Source organism: Chlamydotis macqueenii, chromosome Z, assembly GCF_036417535.1.
Source record: "Chlamydotis macqueenii isolate bChlMac1 chromosome Z, bChlMac1.mat, whole genome shotgun sequence".
Taxonomy (NCBI): Eukaryota; Metazoa; Chordata; class Aves; order Otidiformes; family Otididae; genus Chlamydotis; species Chlamydotis macqueenii.
In genome coordinates, this window is record NC_141593.1 from 678949 (window position 1) to 691319 (window position 12371).

A 12371-nucleotide genomic window follows, 5' to 3' on the forward strand; every position below is an offset into this window, starting at 1 on the left:
AAAAAACACACCACATCAAAACAGTGAGGAAGTAGAAAATCCATTTACATCCACGCCACAGCCCCAAGCCACCAGCCCTGCCCTGCTCCCCCGTCCTCGTCTCTCGGCACGTGGCTCCTCACAAAAGGAAAAGCTGTGAAACTGCAATTTTGGATCCTAGAGAGGATTTTTTTTTTTTTTCTCCAAACGAGACATCCTGTTGAGAACATTCACCCCAAATTTGTCAAAAGCTTTCCGCTGTTAATTGAAGGAAGCAGAAATCTGTTTGCCGAAGCTCCATGAGCAGAAAGAGATGTCAGATAAATTATTCATCGCAAATTACTCACTTGGCTCTTGTTAAGAAATTACTTGTTTTCATAAAGCTTGCATCAGATTAATTCCTTCGTTATTTCATTTATTTAGATGTCTTAAGCTGGCAAAGGGATGTGGAGCATAAAGATGCAGAAAGTAGGAGGGTTTTAAGGAGATGCTACATCCAATCTGCGGGTGATCGCTACTTGAGAAAAATCGGCAAAACCATTCAATTGCAGGGCAGTGCAGGAGGGTGCGTTTCCAGAAACAGCAATCTTCAGCAACTTTATCCTCATTGCAGTTACCTGGAAGTGGATTAGCCAGTGAATCCGACTTCATTACACTACCTTGATATTAAATAAGGAAGAAGTTCCAATTCAATAGGCGTACGAGTCGGTCAAAATTAAAGGAATCGTGAGAGCACGGTATCAGAAACGCCGATGCGTGGTTAAGCTGCCTGCTACTGCAGAGGCTGCAATCCCACCCACTGCCTCTCTTTTGGTCTGATTTGCCCCAGGGCAGGGAATAAATACTTTTTCACACCCTCAGTGCACAGTTCCTGAACTTCACACCATTGTTTGGGGAAAATACGTGGCAGCCCATTGCCTGGCCTGCCGCACGCTTGCTCAGGGCTTGCCTCCAACAGGAACCTCACAAACAATTCAACGCAAAAGACTAGTTGCTTCCAAAGAACCATGCCGGAAACACTAAAATAATTATTCTGAAAACTGAGATAGTGGGGTTTGCTTTCAAGGTGCAGCTGCTTTCAGAGATTAGTTATAGCACCAAAAACCTAATTTTTTTTTTTCCCAAGATTCTCTCAATCTATCAAACTCAGACACTTCTGCCTAAGATTTTTTTTTTTTTAATTAAAATGATTACTAAGCCATTTCATCCACAGAGCTAGGACCTGAGCGTTGTTACAATATTCACCTGAGATTCAGAGACTGCTTTTGAGTGGGTGCCCCTCCCCGGCAGTAACTCCTCTCCCTGCTCGCACTGCCGCAGATGCTCTCGTGAAGAGATTTGCAGCCTGCTGCTCCCGTTTCTTTCAGGTGCGCGGGGGAGAGAAATTACCTGTAATTCACTGTCAGGAGAAACTCCAGGTGCTGTAACATCACCACGACATAAGAAAAACTGACACCAAGGTGCTATAGTCTGCAGCTATAAATACACCTGTGAAACTGAGCGCTGCAGACTGACGTCTCGGCTGCACGGCGGCTGGGGTTGGTCTGCTGGGGACCAGAGAAGCACAGGATGGTTTGGGCTGGAAGCCCACCCAGTCCAACCCCCTGCCAGGAGCAGGGAAATCTCCAACCAGATCAGGTTGCTCACAGCCCCGGCCAACCTGGCCTGGAATGTTTCCAGGGATGGGGCATCCACCACCTCTCTGGGCAACCTGGGCCAGTGCTCCACCACCCAAAGCATAAACAGATTTTTTCTGGAAGTTGATCACATTGATGAGATTGGGTCCAGTAAGACTGGTTCAAGCTTCCGGCTCCTCCATGGAAGCTCTGTGGGGCTGTAGACAAGTCCCTTAGAGCCCTTCATCCTGCCAAGCAGGAGGGCAGCAGGTATCCAGGGTTAGTGGCCATGGTGCCACCCAGATTAAGGGGATGCAGTTGCCTTAGCTCAGGCTATAAGGGGTCTTGCAAGGCTCACCAAGGCACATTTTGGGGCAGCCCAGGCCACGCTGCCCTCACGCAGGTCCGTCTGTGCAAGCCTCCTAGCCCATTGCTGAAGGATGGCACAGCCTATTTACACCTTGGTTCTTCCCTGTTTCCACACCTGGCAAAATAGCCACTGCTGAACACGTCCAAATCACCTGCCCAGCCACATCAGCCTCAGCAAACGGAGCCCCAGAAAGCTCAGCTGCTTATCAGACCTCCTCTGCTCCCTGGCACCTCCAGACCACCTCCAAAACAACATTCTTCACCAGCTCTGACCTTCCTGCCACTTTGGGTCGAGAACACAAGGAAATCATTGCCAGGTTGCTTGGGTTTTCATCCGAGACCACGGGCAGCTCCATCTCCTGCACAGTCAGAGGCCACCTCCGAAGCTCAGGAGCTGCCTGTACCCCATCCAGTACCTGAAGCCCTCTGACCTGATGCTCTCCGCCACCGCACAGCGGAGCCGCTCCGCTTTGTGCCGTAATTCAATATTTATCAGGCCAGTAAACAGCACTACAGCTCCGCAGGCAGGGCAGTCAGCTGGGAGAGCTGGGCTCAACGCTGCAGCCGTCAATATTTCATGAGCTGGGTGAGGTAGAAGAGCTCCACCAGGAGAGACAAAGGGTCACATCCATCCATCCATCCCCCCCCACCCTGGACTTGTGTTCAGAGGAACACATCCCCAAGATGTCATTTAAATTTGACATAACGGGGGGAAAAAAACCAAACCAATTTCTGTGCCCGCCCCATAAACGCAAGAGGTCTGCCCAACCCCAGTGCTAAGAGAAAAACATTTCAATTAAGTCCAGTTTGGGTTCACCCACGTCACGCTCACCCGCAGCAGACCCTGGATGGTCAAGCAAACAGCAGCAGCAGCAATGTGGGTGGGTTTGGCACTTACGGGCTGAATACTGGGGCTCTGGTGCCTAAAAGTTGGGTTTATGAATGTTTAGGAGCTCTTCTCCTAACATTGTCTCAGCTCTTTGCCAGTCCTGAAGATCTCAACGGTTTTGAAGCGTTTATACCGCACTCCCCCAAGCAGATTTCGCTGCCGCTTTAATTGCCAGGAAGCATATTCGCTTTTAATCTTTTCTGCCCAAGCGATGAGTGCCGTTCCCTGGCACTGCCTGTGCGGCTCAAGTAGTATTTGGGGAGACTTCTCAAAGAAATGGCTCGCATGAATATTAAACATCGTAACTGAGTGAAGTTCCTCCAGGTTTGCACAGAGCTCAGAGCCAACTTCCACCTGATAAAATTTAAACGCAGTTTTCCCCCCAGATCTCCCAGCTGACTGTTGAAATCAAGCTAAAATAATACTTTAATAGCTGCACAACATTGGTTCTTGTCCTAATCTCCCAACATCCTTGCAGAGTTAGCTTTTCCTTGTTCCCTTAATACCAGGAGATTAAGGATGCTGCTTGCACAGCAGCACGAGGCGTTGGAACCACACCAGCCCGTACGCTCGCATCCGTGAAGCCTCCCACTGCAGCAGCAAACTCAGGAGATTTGGCCCACCTCAGAGCACGGTGTTGGCCGGCGAGGAGGGCGGTTTGGCAGCAGCCGTTTCCAGAGCACAGCATATTTTCCACAAGCTCTGGCTGACACAGTGGACATTAACTGAATAAACGTTAATTCTCCTCCGAGGACCATCTGCTGAGGGACTAGCTTGCAAGCTCCTCTCGGAAACCAGGGCAACAGCACCATCTAGCAGAGCAGCCCAAGAAGTGCTGGAAGAACTCCTCACCCGTGAAGAAAAGTGGGCACCAGGGCTGGATGATGGCACAATAAGGACTTTCAGGTCCAGCCAGCGATGGCCTCGCACACCAGTATCCCCACTCCCATCTCCAGACGCCTGGCTCCGCAGCCCCAGCATCTGCTGTTTCTTCTTGACGTCTTCCAAACCTCTTACAGCGCTTCTGCGCCGCACCATAATTTTTCTGCGTGGCTCCAGGAGAGGGAAACAGCCCCTGCCTTGTACAATTTATGTCACACCTGGGATGTCGTTACTGCAGAACCACTTGCCCGTGGCATAACCTTGGTTTCCAAAAAAAACAAACCCAAGCCCAAACTTTCCACAGGTGGAACGTTCTTTAGAAAATAAACCAGATCTGGTCTCTCAGATCAGTGAAGTGCAAGCACAGGGTGAAAATAGCCGAGAGCACCACAGAAACTAAAAAGAGGAAAGAAACCTTCTCACCAGTATCTTCTGCATGGCAAGGTACAAAGAGTGTTTGCAGCCAGGATAGAATTTCAGAGTGAATCTTTTGAAAGAAACCTATTTTCTGAACTTTTTAGAATCATAGAGATGTGAGGAAGGCTGATGGACCGTACAACCAAAAACGGCTTTTACCTCTCTCCTTGGCAGAGCAACACATCCCTAAGGATGGGAGAGGGGGATGTTAGGAAGTTACCCAAATTTATTAAAAGGTAGGTGCTTCAAGCAGCCAATTTTTTTTTATCTGATCCACGGTTTGTGCTCACAGACAACTACAAACTTTAACGTTCATTTTTCTGTAGTATCCCCCTGAATGGAAAATTGATTCCAACATTAAAGCTTTGCACAGGGCAAACAGGGAGAACTAGGATCTCAGTATTGTAATGAATGGAAATTTATACCTGCCAATCTGTTTTGTCTGTTTGGATTTACTCCCCATGCGGTGCAAATAACGGCACTCTCACATCAGGTTCTCTTCAGCCCCTTGTAATTCTTTTTCTGATATTGCTCATGCTCATAAGATGAAACCTTTGTTGATTTTATGCTGAAAAAAAAAACTATAATCACGTTAACTTCCACATTTTATAGGGCTGGGCAATTCCTCTATTGGACCAGTCTGGGATGCCATTACAGAATTTATTTTAAGAAAATATTAAGCTCCGGTTTTGCTCAAATCCCATCACAGCCCCAGAAAGGATGTTCCCCGTGTTAATTACCCTCACAGCATGAAACGTGCCTCCTCTGCCTCGTCTGAAACTGCTGGCTACAAGCTTTGCCTTTTAGTGATACTTCTCATTTTTATTGCATTCTCCCTATTACAAGTTACACCTTCCTGGGAAGATTATAACCAGTTAATTCATCTTTCTTTCAGAAAAACTGAGCAGACTTTCTTCTAATGGAGCACAAACCAATTTTTTCCAGGGCTCTTTTGGTCAAGTCTTGTTCTCATGGTGGCACCACTGCACAAGGCACCCACTCAGATCGACAAGCCTGGTAAGAAAATGCATTTCCTTTGTTCCAAGGCATCCTGAGATTCATGATTTGTCGAGGTAAGTCAAGTTCTAAAGACACAATGTGAACAAATCTCAAAATATTTCAGGTTTTTTAAAACCTTTAATCCCAAATAAAACATCTCAGAAGAGAGATCTCATCAAACTGAGATGTTTTGTCCTGGTTTCCTAGGGTGAGACAAATACAATTTGTTCCAAGTCATCTCAATAGAAAATTGTGTTTCCCTTATCTTAAACGCCTTTACTCAGCAGCCATAGTCGCAGCTCCTCATCTGAACAGGCTCGACAGCCAAGCTCTCCCGTTAGGTACCAGAGGCACAGGACACAAAGCGCAAAACCTCCCTTTTTGATACTTTATGGAGGTTACAGCCCCAGTTTCATTCTCTTTTGAGCTACGCATCCCAGAATTAATATATCTCATATTTTATGGAAAGCCTAGTTGGTCTGCCTGCCTTCACGTGAGTCCTATGTTTTTATTACACCATGACTAATACAACCTCATCAAGAAATCCCTGTCCTCCAAGGAAGAATGGAAGCTAGAAACATCATCTTCATGTCGCAAGTCCCATGTGCTAGAGAAGCACGCCTCACCGTTGAAACGAGTCAAGTCCCAACAGAGCTTTTCAGCAAAACAGCCCAGAAGTGTGTCAGAGCAGATGCAAAATCAAACATCTAAATTTCCATTGATAGAATAAAGATTTGGGAATAAGCAGAATAAAAAAAAAAAACCCTACAGAAATTTCAAACTTGAAGTGAAAGTCGCAACTGTACAGGATCCGAAGGCTGGCATCCACCATAGAATAGCTTGGACCACTTAAAAGCAGATGGTTCCAAATCCTGCAAGGAGGGACTGCAACACTTGAGTGGTTTCATCAGCTTGGTGATCTCTACCCACCCTCAGTCTGCCTCAAAATCAGGGAGAGAGACAAGCAGGGTTCTCTGGGGAGCCACAGCTAAACCCCACGCAGTTTTGGCAGGTCACCTCATGAGGGACCCTCTGTCCCCATCAGCCATCCTGGTTTGTGGGACAGATTCTGCCATCTGTCAGCAGCAACATCACCTCTGAAGACAACTCGGACATCCTTTTCATCCCTTTCTTCTCCATACCACCCCCTCTTCCATGTCTTCTATTAGCACTGTACCACCACAGAAACCACACGGCTCTGTAGCAGCTGACCTGGTATTTGTTCATTTCTCTCTCCTCTTTGCATTTTCCTTATCTTTTGGAGGGGAAAAAAAAAAAAAAAATCACTCTGAGGCCGGTTTTACTGAATATTGAAACTCAATTTGTAGAGGAGCCTTTCCCATGAGGAGTCTCCTCTCAGGGAAATGAGATAATTTCCAATAATCAGCCTGGGATAAAAATCAGGATAAAATTATTTCAACAAGAATCTAATTGAGTCTTAATGGCTTTAAATGTCAGGTCTATAAAATCTCTGTCTTGGGACTCTCCTTGTTCCTCAGGGCTGGAAAAAGCAGCACACCGCAAGATGTCAAGCCACACCGTGCCGTTCCCTCGCTGCCCGTTACAAACCATACCTTTCCCACAGCTCTGTCGCAGTAAGGAGCCTTCCTTCTGCCCACTCGTTGAGAACACCGCGCTAAGAAACGCTGCCGTTTGACTCAGATTATGGCTGGGTTTTTTAAACCAGGGTCACCTAGCTCCGCAGCCACTATGAAAATAGACATTCTTCAGTCATGGTCAATAAAAATTGCGTGGGCAGGGACAAAGGAGCAGGGACATCTCCAACCAGATCAGGTTGCTCACAGCCCCGGCCAACCTGGCCTGGAATGTTTCCAGGGATGGGGCATCCACCGCCTCTCTGGGCAACCTGGGACAGTGCTCCACCACCCTCAGTGCAAAAATAAATTGTAAAAATAATGCAACCCCCCACTCCTATCCCTACACTGCCTGCATAGCAATATACCTGTGCGGTAACTGTTACAGAAGTCATCACTACCTCAGAGGTGGCCCGTTGCTGGAGCGTAGAAGGGCTCATGCTCCAGCACAGAAGATCTCGGTTGAGGAAGGGACACCCAAGCCCACACAGACCCTGGTACAGGAGTCAGCAAAGCCTCAACGCAGAGAGCGGCAACGGACACAAGACATGCAATTTTCACACCCCTTCTCCATGTTGGGACCCTCTCAGGACCAAGCCACACATCTTCCTTCCCAGCTGCCCCCTTTCCTGGCCAGAACTGCCACCTTCGTGGATCTCTGACACAGCTCTATTTCAGGAACTTTTATTTCAGCTCAGTGATGAATTTATTCTTTCACAGCACAAATAGCACAGCTATTCCAAGCACGTCTACACGATTTTTCAAAAGAGACCATTTTTATATTTGAGCAGATTGCATCTGCTCTGGCAGAGGCACTAGGTTACTGGAAATAGGAGACAAAACTAGTGTTCACACAGAGATTTCCACCAGTTTGCCACAGAGAGCATACGGCAGATGGGCACCAGCAGCTCCTGGAACAGCAACAGAAGAGCCGAAATACAAGAGCTTTTGCAGAGATGACCCAGAGATAGCCTTTCACCCGCAGGTCTGTTGTCCCACATAGTGGTCCTCGACCTGCCCTGGGGTCTCAAGCTCTTTGTCTATCTGCAGAGGCCGTTCTCCCATAGAAAATTAATGCCATACAGCTTCACCTCCTTAGGCTTCACCTTTCCCTTTCCATGCAAGTATGTCGGAGACTAGAGAAGAACTAAAATGCAACCTTGACGTTCGGCACGCGGTCTTATTTCTCTCCTTTCCCAAGGAGGAAAGCCACCAGACCTACTTGTGCCGCCTTGTTCCAGAAACCACTTGAAGATCACCCAAGAACAGGCTCCAGGCACTGACATTTTTTATATTAGCAAAATAAACTCAGGTTGAGATTAATAAACTTAGAAATCCCAGCCGTGCTTGGTGCGAGCAAGATCAGGGCCAGAGCAAGAAGCTTTAAGGCTGTCCAAGATGCAGATGATCTGGTTAACAGACGCCCACACAAAATACTTGTGACCCTGCCACAAGACCATACGTTTCTTCACAGTAAGCTCTTCTGGGCAGCACTCAAGTCCTGCTCCCACACGGTACAGGCATACACAACTTATCCAGAACAGCCAAGCTGTCTCCACAGCGTGTAGAAAAGCCAGCAAGACCCAACAGGAGATGATGGAAGATGGCTACAAGGAGCCATCAAGCAGAAGTCCTTCATACAAAAACCCCTTGATTAAAAATCAACCATCCTTCTCCTTTCCTACGTCAGAAACCACTCCTGCATTGCACCGACTGGTATTGACGTCTCACTCTGCTGGTACCTTGTGTCAGAGCAGCACATTTAAGCTCCTGTAGATAAGGTTGGGTTAACACTGCCATTAAATTTCCCTCTGCCACTTTCCCCTGGGGCAAGGGGCTTTCAGCCTTGCTCCAAACACTCCGCTCAGGGATTAAAGTCGACGGAAATTGGGGGAGTTTGTTTACAAGTGTTTTCTTCGGTATAAATTTGGCCATTTCCTCTGGTAAAAAACCCTAAACTACAGAAACCGCTCAGATGTTTCATGAGTTTTATCGCGGTCTATGCATTTCAGATGCGATTCCAAGCTGAACAATCGGCTTTGGATTTTGTGCTGTTTTGGAAGCAACTCAGCTGCTGAAATAAGACGTAAACAGGGGGAAAAAGGTGAAGCGGAGGTTAGCCCAGCAAGCTGAAGTCTCTCTCCAGCGACAGTTGTCTCTCTCTAAATGAGCAAAACCAGCCAAGTGGACCAGTATCGAACACCTGCTCGAATGGGAAGCTCTCCGTAACCAGAACACAGCTAGCGATCAATCCGTGCCCTCTAGCCAAGGGGTTTGTCTTTTTCTAACCGACAGATTTCGTTTTTTCTACACTGCATAAAATAACTCAAGGAAACCTCTCCTTTGCTACACAAACGTATGACTCGGCTTGAATGCTCCTCACCATTTTCCATCCAGACACAGACCAGGAGCATCCACAACATTCCCATCGCTTCTCCGTTCCCAGTCACTCCGCACAGAGCTTAGACTCCGCAGAGTGCAGGTGTTTTTTTGTTTCATGGACACTGTAATCTATTGGACACTTATTTCATCAACGCCCTTTGCCTTTTCTTACGTGTCAGAGATAGATCTGAACCTATTCCCACATTCTTTTCCATTTATCCCACTTTCACCTCTTTTGTACGCTTTATATCATCATTTTGCTATTAAGCTCAAGATTACGGGGCCACTCCATAGGATGCTCTTCCTCAGTGCAGTTTTTTCCCCAGTACTTCTCATTTAATTTCCATTCACTTACACCCACAGTGATTTAAAGCTTCGGGGAACTCGACCTTTAGCAGTCCCAGAATGATGCATTCGTGGTCAATGCCATTTTCTCTCCTGCACAAAGCAAGCATTGATACAGCCTGACCAATTGAGCTGATAGATTTCCAGCCAGTCATCACCTCTTTGTCTACTGAAATGAGGTCAATATTCAATTATCCTGAGTTCGGTACAGAGTTTCTGCATTAGAAAAGCATCATATTTCAAGATTTCTAAGGAAGTTTTGTAACTGAGGGCCCAAGAGGTCCAGCAAATGCTCCCACGTTTAAGTGGCATGAGAAAACTCAGATTAAATTCCTCTGTTTTGGACAACGACTAAGAGAGATCACCCACCTTGCCCCACAGCCGATCCATTGATCGGTATCGGTTACCCCACCCCGGGGTTACTAAAATCCATCCCAGTTTTCTGCTTGAAAAACCCTCTGACGTACCACAATTTTTAACAGCCGTTAACACAATCGCAGATAACCAGGTCCCAAAATATCCTAACTCTCCACCCAGTTCTGAAGAACAAGTTGTAGTCACTGCACTGACCACTCCCCTACCACACAACCCACCTCGCCAACCGCCCACCGCCTCTCACACCAACCACGCGGGGTTTCTTTTCCATAATTCCGCTCAAGGATGGAAAAACTTTCGGAGATACTCTGCAGTTTTGTACTTATCAGGAAAAAAGATATGAACTTTCCATGCACTAGGCAGAAAACGTTGAAAAATACTAGGAAAGTTGCGTGCGCTAACTTACACGGGCCAGATCCTTAGCTCCTACACAAGGTTACAACTGGTGAGGACCTTGCTCCTGCCCAGAAATTTCCCCAGGTCATGTAAAATAACATTAGATTTTCTATCGTTACTTTCATTATCAGTCATCTTTACAGGAAGGGTGAGCAAATGGTTGGGTTTTTTTGCCTGGCCCCTGAGTTTCCAGTAAAAGCTTGCAATGCCTCGGTGACCAGGACCACGGTCTGACTCCCCCCTCACACACTCATCCAACTCAAGAGCAAACCCATCGAGCTCAGGGGAAACACCACCACGTAGAACTAGCACATAAGGAAATTCAAGTCAGAAGATACTGCACTACAAGGAGGGAAAAAAAGTCAAAAAGCATCTGTTACAATGACATTTGCACCCACGTAAGTCAGGAGCAACTCCACTAAAGCCAGCGAGCCTGGTTGTTCTCTGCCCGAAACACAGATATTAATTTAGGGTCAGGTTGTTAATCCTCCTCCTGCAGCGAGGATATAAGAGAACGAGGAGGAGAAACGAGCAGAGTAACTGCAGCCTCGGCAAAACTCCTCGCTCTTACCTCACAACCAAGAGGCAGCTCCTCACCAACCCGGGGAAGAAACCAAACCAGCATGAGAGAATCAGGCTACCTGCCTACTCTCATTAAACTGAGTTGATTAAGCCCGTGTGTGCTGAGTTTGGCCTTGCCCTCATTCCCCCGGGGCAGAGCAGGATCAGCTCATTAGAAGCAACGAGGTCAACCTGATGGCCAAGCAGGAGCCCAATTCCATCCCGTAAGTAGGAAGCCAGGTCACCCTTGTTAAACACCCTGAAACAGCTGGTGTTCTCCAACCTTGAGCAGATTTTGCTTGGAGAATTTTTTCTTTGGAATTTTGATGCACCAAAAAAAAAAAAAAAAATCATATGAGAGCTTTTAATTTTTTTTTAATTGTGCATTTAGAGTTATTCCTCTGTCCCCTGTTTCAGAGCTGGTAGGACATGCGCTGATCCTTTCACGCATACGTCTCTAACCCCAAAATGCTAAATGGAGAAGTTCACGGGGATCCAGGTGCTGGAACTCAAGGCACGCATGGCATTATTGCTGCAGTGATGGGACCAGGCTCCTTTCCCACCAGCTTTCAGGCTGGAAAAAGCAGTGAATGGCTTCTCCTGCCCAGTGTCCAGGGGGTTCTGGGCAAGGAGCGATGTGGGACAAGCCGCACGCCCAAAACCACGGTGTCTTATAGGAAGGCAGACACCTGCCCATACAATAAACAAGGGTTTGGGTTACACTGAGACTGATGGAAATAACGTGACCCGAAGCACGAAAAGCACTCGGGAGCGGGAGAAAAGACAAACGGAGCTCCGTGAAAATTAGACAGGAAAGCGCTGTTGCGCTCAATTATCTGCTAAAAAGCAATGATTGCATATTTGTATTACACTTATTAATGTCTTCCTCACCTCTAAATAATTGCACCCCGTCTGAAGAGTATTACCAATGTAATATATGTTTCTGCTCCTAAGTATGATTACTTTTAATTTACCTTCCTTATTTTACTGAGCGTGGTCTAAATCACTCTACCGAAGCGCTCGCCCGGGCTGCTTTGTTACATGCGCTGTGTGTTTAAGCCAGTGGTTATGGATGGGGAGAAAACCAACCCGAACAGCTTTTCCAATTCCTTTCCAGTAATTCAATCCCCAGCCCCAGGTTAAATCAATTAGAGCCACGGCGCTGGGATTTGTCACGCACACTCACGTAACTCCAAATGGTTTTATTTTCCTTACGTCTGCTGGGGAAATGGGAATTGTCTTCGGAGCGGGCGTTGAGAGGAGCTTTACCTTGTCGGGAGTCTTGTAGCTGTGAAAGACAAGTCAAGCCACTGCCAAATTTTAAAGCTTTTCCTCCGGTCAGTCTCCGTCTCAGCAGCTCCCATCAGACCAGGGGCTTTTTGCCATTTACGCTTCCCACATTTCCCCCCCCAGCCACCAAAGCTGAAATTTGGTGCTGCACCGGGGCAACTGGAAGAGCAGCGAAAGCGAAGCGATGCTTCGCCCTCATAAAAATTGGCTTTTCGCTCATTTTTGTATCCCCAAGGCTCGGCACCCTTGACCCGTACCTCCCAAGGTGAACGTTGT